This window comes from Strix aluco, chromosome 1, assembly GCF_031877795.1.
Source record: "Strix aluco isolate bStrAlu1 chromosome 1, bStrAlu1.hap1, whole genome shotgun sequence".
NCBI lineage: Eukaryota > Metazoa > Chordata > Aves > Strigiformes > Strigidae > Strix > Strix aluco.
This window is the reverse complement of record NC_133931.1, coordinates 151,710,217-151,722,691: the sequence shown is the minus strand read 5'-3', so window position 1 is coordinate 151,722,691 and position 12,475 is coordinate 151,710,217. Positions and strand designations below refer to the sequence as shown.

Here is a 12,475-nt window from a genome sequence, read left to right as displayed (position 1 = left end):
ACTACAGAGCTGTCATGGATTGCAAGGGAGGGCCACTGTTAATGATACCAATACTGCTTTGAGACTTGAAATATCTATGACTGTACATACAGTCAAAGTATGATGCCTATTCTTAATGAGAACAAAAGGTCCTCTACCTAGGTTTTCTCATAAAACAGAAAGCTTGTGTTCTGTGCCATTTCATGTTTCTCAGTTCTGAATGAACTACTGTTCGTTCACTCCTGCTTTTGGCTATCAGTGAGGATCCTGCAATGTTCCCCTTCCGTTTTCATTATAAGCCAACCTTGGTGACCTAGCTGCCTCATAACAAAAATCTTGTCTGAACAAAGAAACCGTTTCTCATCCACTTCACATAATGCAGCACAAATTAAAGCCCTGGAAATGTTTTATTCCTCCACATTGCTTATCACAACGTAGCTTTTTAGCAGCACTTCATTTGTCCTCTATCCATTTCTACACAGAAACTATTATCAGCCAGACCTGGAAGGGCAGGAACTCACTGCTATTAAAATGTGAGAACACGTTTCAAACTTCTTAATGCTCATGGCAACCTGCAAACTCAACTGCAGTAAGCAGAAGTCCATCTCTGGATAAGTAGACCTATACTGCATGGCTCACCAGGGCAGTGGTGCACAAAGCAAGACCTGCCCTCAGGCACACGTCTCAGGCAGACAAATTCCCGACAACTAGATATGAAATCCTGCTGTATTATTGTACAAATATTGTAAATTTGCAGGTGTATTCCATAATCTAAGAGCTGCAACTTAAAATAATTGCACATTCTTGAACTTAAAACACAGGGGCAAGTTTGCTTGCAAAAGGCACACAAAATTTTCAGTGAAAATTAGTTTGAAGGAATTTTGACAAGTTTCCATGCACAGCAAACCAACAGCATACCTTGAAAGATCTCTATCACTGTTATTTCTGTGTACTTAGTCTTATTTCTAGCAGAAATCAGGAATTACTTCTGAAAGCAATACCGTTGAGTATATTTCCTTGCCCCAATACAGATTTTGTTGGGTTCATTCCAACTTTTAAATATATTTTCAAACCAACTACTATGATATCTAGCTCAGCCCAGCTTGATCTACACTCCTGACTCTGTTCTTGTCCTTTTTATTTAAATCAATAACTACATTATTTATCAAACTGTATCCATAGTCCTAATATGAAGAAATGGCATCATATTAACCACAAGAGGTGCTCACCTCAGTATAATGTTACACACAATTCCCTCTGCAGTTTACATATTTTGAGAAAGCCTATCTTACAAGCCAGTGAAAAGGGTTTACAAGCAGATTAAAGGATAAAACTGCCAACTGCGCTAAAATACGTGGTCGATGCACTGTTAACTACAAATCCATAACTGTTTTGCTGATAAAACATTGCCTAAGCTCCAGTTTGTTCAGATTGCTACTTCAGATTCCTCATGACATGATCAGCAAAACAAGGAGAAGAAATTCTGCTGTTTCCAGAAAAGCTGTGCTGCCTTGCAGTCATGTCTGTGTGATTGATTTTCAAATTTCTCTGTTGAGTTTTAAAGTGATTAAAGGAAACCAGCATGGAATTTCCCCTTTATGTTTTCCGTAAGTAGGAGTGCTGAAGGAAGTGTTTTGACTTACAGCGTAGGTTTCACAGTTTAAGAGATTAATTCCTTCTTCTGCCTAGAACTGTGTGCTCATGAAACGCTAACTGATTACTAGCTGAACTTCCTGCCCAAGAGCAAAATGACCACGCTGGAGTGCTACTTTGCTCAGAAAGGTTGCAGAATCTCCACCTTTGGAAGTTTGCAAGACTCAGCAAGGCAAAGCCACAGTTAACCTGACGTACTGTTGGCAGTAGCCCCCTTTGAGTTGGAGGCTAGACTAGGTGACCTCCAGAGACCCCTTCTAACCACAATTTATACGATTCTATGACTTTGTACTTGGCCGGTGATTAAAATGTAAAAGGCACTTCCTCCTGGAACAGTTATTTCCAGAGCACTCCTCTCCCAGTGGAGAGTCTTTGGCAACAATTTGAAGTGGAAGATTTTATTTTATAAGGATATGTTTGGAATCCTCTGCCATCTAACACCCTCAGAAGGATACTATCTTGTGACATTAGAAGAATGTATGCAGAAAAAAGAGATGTTGCAGACAATACTTTCCCCATGCTGACCAGGACTAAGAAAAATATCTTCAGGAAGCAAAATAAGATGTAACCACGTGGATGATTAACAGAGATCTTCAGTAATTGCAAATTCCCCTCTCTCATGGCAAGCTCTTTCTCTAGCAGAAGGTAGCTGAATGAAGACATAGGGTAACTTTCAAAAGTTCTGGTACTCTGAGTTCTTCATATATGCAAAGCACAGAGTCCATAGGACTAACCTGCCTCAACATTATAGTAACCTGTTTCTTTAAAAGGACATTGAGAAAAGCCAGAGCTCACAAGTACTCTTCATTCAGACATCAAACATGAATATAAAATAAGCCAATTAGAAAAAGCACCCTAGAATATTAATATGCATGTGCTAAAAATGACAATAGGTATCTCAAATGCACTGAAACCGAGGTAAAACAATAGATTATTCAGCATACTAGTATCTCCTAAAAATATCTAGCCTATTAGTAGCTTCTAATCTAGCCTTAAAGTTTAGAACCAAACATGCCCTTAAGGAAAGAGTCTACAAATATTTATACACGTGATCACCTCAATCTCTAGACAGAAGTAGGCATTTAACATCTAAACATAAATTTATGCATGAAACTCAGCTCAATTACACAGTCTGTTCAAGAAAGCATCTGTATTGTAACTAGTCCCATCCATTAAAACTTGGTCTCTGTTAACCATGTCACACATGTAAGCAAAAGTGACTAAAGATTACTAAAAAGCTTCACTTGTAAATAGTTAGAATTGTGTATGCAACTATTATTGAAGTTATGCACAACACTTGAAACATAAATCACTCTAACTGCAGATAGACACTTTGATTTCTCTCTGAAGTACAATCTACTTCAAAATTCATTGCTAGAAAGTAACAGTTGTGCCAAGGTAGTGTTTGATATCTAAATAATTGATTTTAAAGTCTTGTTTGTTGTTGGTTGACCATAAAAACCAGTCTGTTTGCTAAAATAGTTCCGAACAGATCAGTCATGTAGGAGAGCTCTCATGGGCAATCAGGTTTTTTGCCCCACAAGTCAATACCTGATGCTTAAATGTTCTTCATCGGAAGAAACCAGAAGAATTTTCTTTTCCAGTATATATATGAAGCCAGTTGTTAAAATAACCCACCTTGAGAGCTTTTATCTGGGGTTAGATTAGCTCCTTGTTACAAACATACACACATAATTGTGTAGTCTAGTGATTTTCAGTCTTTCTCCATTTGCAGACCCACCCTAGGTATTTTCCAATGGAGGTGAGACTGCCTCTCAAGAAAATTTAAGCCTCCTGACAATAAACTTACTTTAGTTTGATCTCTGCTGCTGAGCATTTAGAAGATACCCAGGGATCTGCAGACCATCAGCTCCATGACCCCAGTGCTGCCACCAGGAGTCTACTCGTACTGGCATGGGTGTGTTCTTGAGTAGGAAACCTTCAACTGGTTATCCTTATAGATACAATTATGCAAGCCTTGTTCAACATGCCTCACAGCTACAGAGAATAATACTAAGTCTCATATCTTTTATTTAGGGTTTTTTTTCAAATAAAAGAAAACAAACTCTGATCAAAATTTCTTGCCTTACTGAATCTCACTTTTCAGGTTTTTAATACGTATGATTGTAAAAAAAGAACATAACGGTCATTACAAATTTTAGAGAAAACACTCACTCATGTACTTGAAAAAATATTCTGTATTATGTACAGAAATGCTTAAAATTTTTTACTCAGCTATTTCCACTTTTCTTTCTCCCTTCAAAATATGATCCTCTCATTACATCCTGATCATGGTCATGGAGCTAAAATCAAAACTAGTCAAAGACAAACCATAAGTAGTTTCCAAGCTGAGGACTCTTTTTCCAATACCCTCTCCCCAAGAACTAGGAGCACTGAATTACTGAAGGTGAGAATTACACTCTCTTCACTGCTCCTGGCCAGTGGTATTAACACAGACACCTTCTTTGCATTTCAAACTTGCACTCAGAACATAAATGCTACAGAGCAGTTGGGGCATTTCACTAAGTCAGCTCAAAAAAGGAAGGTTGCTTTAGAAGAAATTTCAAATTCCTGCCAAGAAACACTCTAATTTTTTCTTTTCTTTAAAAGCACAGTCTAGAAGAAGAAAAAAATGACAAAATTTGAAACGCCTGGGCATAGTTTGCATCCTTCCTTCAGTGACATTCCTGCAAAATCAAGTCAAGTCTAGTTTTAATGAAAACAAAAATACAATCTCAGTTCATGAGGCTACCAACTGAAAGATGAGGTTTTTGCAAGCATGTCCAACAAATACCTACAAAAGTGTTCATGCATTGGTTACAAGAACCTCTTTTACATACACAAACAATAAGCTTGGCTGTGCATCCTGAGGGCTGTGCTATCTGCTTGTAGGCACCATGATCCAATGTACTTACTTAAAAGTGAGTTTGTTTTCTTTCAGCCACCAGCATAATTTTGCCAGAAAACCTGTTGTGTTTGTAAGCCAGATACTATTGGTGCTCTCAGAGTCTGCAGGATGAGCGTACTCTGTCCCACCTTTTGACAGAGGGCTGTAATGACAAAGACCTCTTTAAAGTTTTGCCTTCTTTTAAAAGTTGCATTGGGTACAGTCAGATATAGTTGATTACTCGTGTATCATGTTGCTAGACAGTCCTATAAGAACGCATACCTTTCATAGCTTGCTGTTCTCAAACTGTTCCATAAACTTACATCCTTGTAAGGTGTTTCATTAAAAATTATGACACTTGGCTTAAAGTCAAAATCGCCTCTGACTCTGCACAAACTTCATTTTTATCCCATTATTTATTTATTTATTTATGCAGAACTTCTGAGCTCATCCAGTCTTTACTATTTATTATTATTTATTCTATGTGTCACACAGTGGAGATGACAGCTCTGTTTTAATTTGGTGTCAGTCCAGCCCTTCAAACTCATAACCTTGTATAAATGAGGCAGAGTGCTGGAAGGGAACCCTTTAAAAACTTTATTATAAGGATCAGAAACAGGCTTATAATCATCAAAAAAACCTCCTTAACATTGCACAGAAATAGTAGGACCAATTTTTGTGGCAGACTTAGATGCTCCTGTGTAGTCATTTAACCTTAAAGTTGTCCTGTGTTCTGAGTACTGAAAAGTCTAGAATTTTGCCACAAAAAACCCCCACAGCTTCAAAATTCCTTTAGTTTGTTCATAAATTATTAAAAATGTACAGGAGGAAAACTACTGAATAGAAGAGCAAAGTTCTGAAGCGCAATACCTACTTCTAAAAATTTTCTCAACAGAACATGCTTTTCAACTACAGCCATTGTTTTATACAATTTATTCTAATATATTGATTTTTTGGGCCACAGCTGTTGTCCTTTGGACTTCATTCACAGCTGTCCCTTCTTTTTCTTGTAATCAATGAAACTAAAGCTACTGTAATATTTACTTCTGCCAGCTTAGTTCATACAAGTCTGTTTGCCTTCTTTCCTTTTTGGCAAAAGCATTTTATTTCAAGCTTGGCTTCAAAGTTCAATCAGAACTTTTTGGCTGTATCTCTCATAACTACTTACTGTATATTAAATAAAAAGCGACGAGGCATGAATGACAAAAATAAGGCTAATTGAAAAGTCTGCTTTTCTCAAGCATGTAATGAGACTGTTGCAATACCTAGGGATTTAGTACCATTGCAGAGCATTTTTTGATATTTTCAACAGACAGAAAACTTCTCAACTCCCTGTACATTCCACTGCCAGCATGTCACAGCTTAAAGAAGGAAGGTACATCCATCTACACAAACAAAAAACTGGCTAAACTCAATGCTTAAGGGTTACATTTATGTTCCCCAACTCTGTAAAAGGACAACTGTCTAATAAGAGTGTTTACTTTCTCTGCAGGTGCCTCTTCCCTTCTACTTCGTTCTTCGACCCCCATAATACAGCATTAAATTCAAAGCATCAGACCAAGCCCACCACAGCCAGAATGCAGTTCTAAGTGTGCATGCTGAAACAAAGCTGTCATAAATGTCATTGCACCAGGACTCCTGGACTCAAGTAAATTATTGTAATGAGTTCAGTATCAATCAAACATCCTGCCCCTTGTCAGAAATAAAGCCTGGTTTTTGACTTTTAAAAATAGCTATTAATGTCAATCATGATTTGAAGTCAATTGCACCAGGAGGTCTGTGGTTGGATCTTGAAAATTCTAAGTATGACATGACAGATGGTAATAGGAAGCCTTTGTTACTCATGCAGCAACAACAGCAGCTACTCTGCTGCCAGGATATACAAGGAGAAACACAAGCAAGGCTTTAGGTCAACATTTCATACTGAGATGAGACACACATAGCAATGAGGGGCTTTTTGTTGTACAGGAACATGTGAGCCTCTAATCCTGGAACTTCCATGAAAGCGAGACCTGTATTTCAGATACCTGGGTTAGAAAACCATTTTCCCTTATATTGTAAGAGATGTATATAATACATCTCCAAAACAGTCCTGTAAGAGAATATCCTATGCTAAATGTCTGTTTACATGGGCAACCAGCACTAGCAGCACCTATGTAAAAATCACTGCCTCCAAATAACATCAGCCCTGTTATCAAAATGTCTTAGGCATTAATCCTAGCAAAAGTGGGTACAAAAGTATAGGAGGTATATCACAAAATACACATTTTGTGTGCATGTGATTTTCCTCCATGGTATTTCCCTGGGCTGACAGCTAGGCTTTCTGTATTGCTTTGCACTTTGCCTTTGAAGCCTCCTGCATCTGAAAAGCCACACAGCCTTTACACTCTGGGGTTTGATGCCTGTTCTCTCTTTGGGTTCCTATGCCCAAGGAACAAGAAGCCAAGCAAACAACTCCTTCCTGACATCTAGCCTTGTACTTTATTTACCAAGTGGGTATCTATACTGAATATGCCTCTGTGAAGGGCCAAGACTAAACAGTTTCATGTCTTTAGACACAAACCAACAACACATTTGAAAACTGGTATCACAGAGATGGCCAAGCAGTACACTGAACATTTATGCTCTTTAAGGCATAAAGATGACTTGCAAGCAGGTTAAAGAAAAGAAACACATGCCTAAAATCACTCTAGCTGCATTATGAAAACACTGAACAGATTTTTGGCACAGGACAATAGTCTAAATTTATGTTTCATCACAGACTGCTGTACATCTACAAAGAAAAAGGAGGGTGGGGCAATGACTCCTTTCAAGAGGACACAGAGAAAACACAAGATCATGTCACTGAACTGGTGTCTACCAGTAAAACCACCAAAAGTGACCAAGATCCTGCAACCCTTTCTCTGCTGCAAGCCAATATACTGCTCCCGAGACCAGTCTGGCTGTCACAGCACTGCAAAGGAAAACAGCAAACATCACTGCATTAGTCCTTACAATAAGAATGCATCTTGTGATATGCAAGTAGCGTTTCTTCTAGTTCCCCTATCTCCAGTGTTACCGTTTTATGAAAATGACAAGGTAATTCTCCATCAGGCTGTTGCCTTCTCACCATCTCCTCTCATGTGACAATCCCATCTCCTCTCATGTGACAATCGCTGCTGTCATGAATGTCCCACTAAAATTGATGCTTGGTTTCAACCCCTAATACCACACTCACAGCCTTGCTGCTCCAGAAAAGCTTTGAAGAGGAAAAGTAAACATTTGACAAATTTTGTCACTAAGGTGTTCCCTTGTTATGCCTCATGGCGAGATAACTGTTTTCACTGTCTCTGCTTTTGGTATTTGGTTTTCATTTTGTCCATTAATCTACGTATCGTGGCTTGTAACATTCGTAGCTATCTAAAACACAACCTACAAAGCAGTCTCTGTAGAACTCCACATATGAAAAATCAGCCTGTTCAGGTCTTGAGGCTTAGCTCTCTCAAATTCACAAAGATTTGCAATGCATGCAGAACTAACACCACACAGATTAGAATTCCCCAACAGCACATCAAAATTTTTTCCTCTTCTTCAGGCCAATGCAGTTGAGAGGCTTGTTTATCACACAACCCTGGCAGTGGCCATTCAGTGAGGCATTTCAAGAACTAACAGTAGATTTTTTGCAGTCTCTGAAACTCTATCCTAGATCTCAATGAGGTTTTCTGCCTTGATCTTACGGATCTGGTGTGGAGCGCAGCACAAGGTTGTAATTCAAGGCAGGTACTGCTCAGTTGTCTAAGCCTTCCAATTAGCGTCCGTCATGTGCTCTTCTCATCCTCAAAGGCTGCACTACAACACTGCAGCTGCTTAGGTGGTAAATAAACAATTGTCATCCAAGTGTCCTGGATAATGATCTCTAGTCATGCGTACCAGCAGATGAACAAAGCTTCCCAGAATAAGATGTGGAACACAGAGATCATTAAAGCAAGAAAAGGTTGGTAAACAGCTTGCTTTTCTTCAGACAAAACAAGTGAGAACGCTTATCATTCTACTCTCCACCTCTGGTTTTCATTTTCAGCTTTCCAAGTGAACGCACACCAAGCTTAAACTGAAGTCAGCGAGGGAGAACGTGATCTTATTTATGAACTGCATAGCCCATGGGGAAAGACAAGCAATGGGACAGAGCATGCAGTCAACGTGACTGGGCAATTCCTTGCAGTCGAGGACCTCAGAAGTCTCGAGATTATCAGCCTTGCTTTGAAATCAAAGCCTACTGCAACCAATCACTTCAATTAGGGCTACTCTGTTTTCCTCTATGTCCTTTTTTTACTGGTTGAACAGTTGTACAAACAAGGGAAAATAGATCCAATTCTGGAATTTTTGGACACTGAACAGCCCCAGTCAGAGAGGACTAACTTGTATCTAAAACGCCATTGACAACTGTAGATGCCCAGATCAACTGTGCAAGACCTGCCCTGTGGATTAAACACATGAAAGTACAGTATGTTCAACACAACCAGAAACAAGCAGAACTGCTGTACGTGCGCAGGCAACGACTTACAGCACAGTGAGGGTTAGGCATCCATTTAGAGGCATACTACTTCTTAGGGACTGACGTGAAGCAGATGCACTGAAGATTCATTCCTCACTGTTTAGGCTTTGCTTGTAAAGGTCGAGGAAGAGACCCTGAAAAACGTTAAACTACTTTTAAAGCAAAAAATCCATCAGCTGTTTTTTCCTAGAGAATCAGCTCATCCATCTAGCTAGAAAGATTATCTAGCCTGCTCCATTTCTCATCCGACCTAAGACTAAATTCTAACTGTAAATTCAGTAGGTTTCCAGACCAAACTCTATCCATGAGTGTGCCTGTCATTTATAATTCATTTACCTAAGCAAATCAGGTTTCCTACCAGAAAACATCCAAATAACTTCCTATCCAAAGATGCAATGCAGCTTCAGCTGACATCCCTAAATAAATTCAGTCTTGTAGGATTTTTGCTCAAAATCTACTAGCTAAGACACCCTTTGAATAACTGGGGCATTTTTAAGAGTAATATATAGTCCAGCATTCAGAGCAAGCTTTCCTCAGGCAGCAACCCAATCCAAACAGTTTTCTCTGGTTTTCATTTTAACCAGCTTATAGAGCTCTCCATTCCTGCCAGGCTGCAAATACATTCTTTTTTTTTTTTCCATAGGAACACTATTCACACAGTATTTCCAGCTTTGCTAGAACTAGGATATAAAAGGTACCAAAATCATCCAAAAAAACCCCTATTCTATTGACTATTGCTAATTTGGCTTCTCTGAACTTAACCAAACTTCCTTCACTTAACATTGTCTTTGGCTGACCATACTGGAAATGGCTATTTAACCGTAAGCTGAGTATGTTTCTCTGAAAGAACAAGGCAAAGGCCCATATTTTTTAAGTGATTTGTCTTCAGTTCATTACCAAAGCTGAGAGCATACCCAAATCTCACAAAACAGCCTCTCTGGTCTTTAATGTGAGCTGGATGAGATTTTCTTGCTATATCAGCATTTGGATTTGACGTTTCCTTCCCATAAAGTTCTGTGCCACATGATCTTGTGTGAGGGGAGCTATAAGAAATGTTATAATTTCATCTGATATATTTAACTAGTGATTTTTTTAAAAAAATACCTAAACAAGTGAAATGCCTGAATCAATTTACTATGAGAAGTTGGATGTGGAGTAGGAAAGGAGAGGGAAGGAGGTGGGGGGTGATGTCAGTTTGATAATACAGTTGCTAGAAGAAAACACATTTTATATGGGTAGTAAGGATCATCAATAAAAAACGTGGCCATCATAAAAAACTGTTACAATATAAATGTGACAGCCATGCTGAGATAGGGCTGTTGGGTTTTTAACTGCACCATGAAATATGACATTTCCTAGTGTTTTACGTCAGTTAACAGTGGCAGGGCCATGTTCAATGTGTGTCTATTTGTTTGGTTGCAATAAAAACATTTGAGCTCTACTTCATTATTTAAATTGTACAATTGAGTTGTTCAGAGCTGCAACAGGATTTAAGATGTGCAGCTGGGCTATGACTGTCATAGTGGGATTTTCCACTTCTTGGAAAAATGTGCAAGGACATGGCTGAATTACAGTCAGCTTTCAGGTGCTCTTCAGACAGATTCATCTTGCTGGATGCATAATAAATGAATAAATACATGCATGAACAAATAAAAAAATTACAGAAAGGTTTGGAGGAAAAAGGAAAAATGTGTCTATTAGAAATTTAATGTGTAACCCAGGCAGCAACAGCAACTTGATAGGAGATCAGGAAGATTTACAGTTGATACCCCAAAAAAACGGACAGAAATCAGGATCTTGGTCTTCCTGACTCATAGCCATGATGAGCCACTGACACAGTTGCAATTAGATATTTATTCAGAAACTCTTCAGGATCTTTTAACCTTGATGGAAATGGTATTGTGCTGTTATTAGGAAGTAAGCCAAGGATGTGAAGTGTCGTCTTCTATGAGTTACAGATGATGCTAATTTTACCAGAAACTACTCAAATCAGTTCAGCCATGTTCTCAGTGACAAAACTAAGAAGACACCAGAGCTATCCCTGCACAGAAATTACTTTGGCATCAAACCAAAAATTCAGATGGGAGACAGTGCCTCTTGGACAACAGTTTTCAGGACTTTTGCCATACTTCTACAAACAATGTATTAAAAAAAAACCCAAACAACCCTCATCTTAACAACCACAAATTATATCTATTAAGTTCAAAGAAAGCAAAAAGTGAAACCTCCTATGCTTGGACAAAAGAGGAGACACAGTGAAATAACCCAGAAAAAAAAGGTACCATTATGGAAAAGAAAGTCTGTTGTAAAGAGATAAAAGAATAACCAATACATAGACAATAGATAAAGAAGAAATTTGTCAATGTTATTTCAAAAAGCACTCATTCCATCAGATTGCTTTAAAAAGCAATCATTTCACCAGTAGCCTGTTTCCTAAACAGTCATTTTATTTCCCCTGTGCTTTAATAACCCCCAAAAAGCTCCCCTCCCTCAACCTGACGTCTTCCCTGGGTAAGAGAAGCCTGTGCTGTGGCTCATTTAGAGGTGTGAACCAGACTGACTGGCCAGCTGGCTTCAGCAAGACAGAGTCTAGAACAGGCAAGTTCTGCCTGCATTTCCCTCCCTGGAGGATGCATATTCTTTCCCTTCTAATCAGCCACAGGAGGCTGTTGGTTGTTTTTTTGTTTCCCCAGTGAATGTTTGGGACAAAAGATAAACATAGAATAAGATGACTAGTTTGTTGTGCTTAAGCATGGCAGACAAATGAGCGTAGACTGAGGATCACTAGCTTCAGTTCAGCTGCATGGCTAATGTAAATTAATCCTTTAAATAGCCCTGAACACACAGCATATGTCTAATGCATCCCAACCAACCATCACATGGCCACTGAACATACAGCTCCAGCTGCTGCTCCTATGACATTGAAGTTGTCTAGGGCATGCCAAACAGGCACTTCAGGGATTAGCCAAGCACTCTTGAAGACAGCTTTAACTGTTCATCAGACTATGTGGATTTCAAGAAGTACAGAGGAATCTGACAAAGGGATCCAAATGATTGAGGTTACCTGAGTCCCAGAACAACTCAAGACACCGACAGGTCAATCTGCTTCGCAGAAGTACTTTGTGGTATCAGAGAAGTACTGCATACTCTAGAAAAAAACCAAACCAACTAGTATTGTCATCACTGGACTCTCTCCATTTGCTCTCCATCCCTATAGCACAGGAAACAGGGCCAGAATGAGCCCTTGGGACACAAGAGTGAGTGGTCTCCTTCCTGTGCTACAAATAACACCATGAGAAACAATACCCAGCAACACCAGGCCCAGTGTCACCTCCCTCTGATACCCAGGCAGTAAGACTTATCTTCTGAACCTGAGACTAAATTGGTCCCCATGAAGCCTTGTGCCTGGGAGTCATGAAAGTAAT

At 39.1% G+C, this 12,475-nt stretch overlaps 1 protein-coding gene across 3 annotated transcripts in view; it reads right to left on the bottom strand.

Annotated features, from left to right (window-relative positions):
* TMEM108 (transmembrane protein 108) overlaps positions 1–12,475 on the bottom strand; it is a 173,792-nt gene that overhangs the window by 136,094 nt on the left and 25,223 nt on the right. Inside the window, exon 1 of one of the 3 annotated variants that reach the window (XM_074849679.1) lies at positions 12,115–12,193. The exons of the other annotated variants lie outside the window; for them this stretch is intronic. The gene's annotated coding sequence lies outside the window, so the exon portion shown is untranslated. Of the gene's footprint in view, positions 1–12,114; positions 12,194–12,475 lie in introns of those variants that run through there. 3 annotated transcript variants of the gene reach the window in all.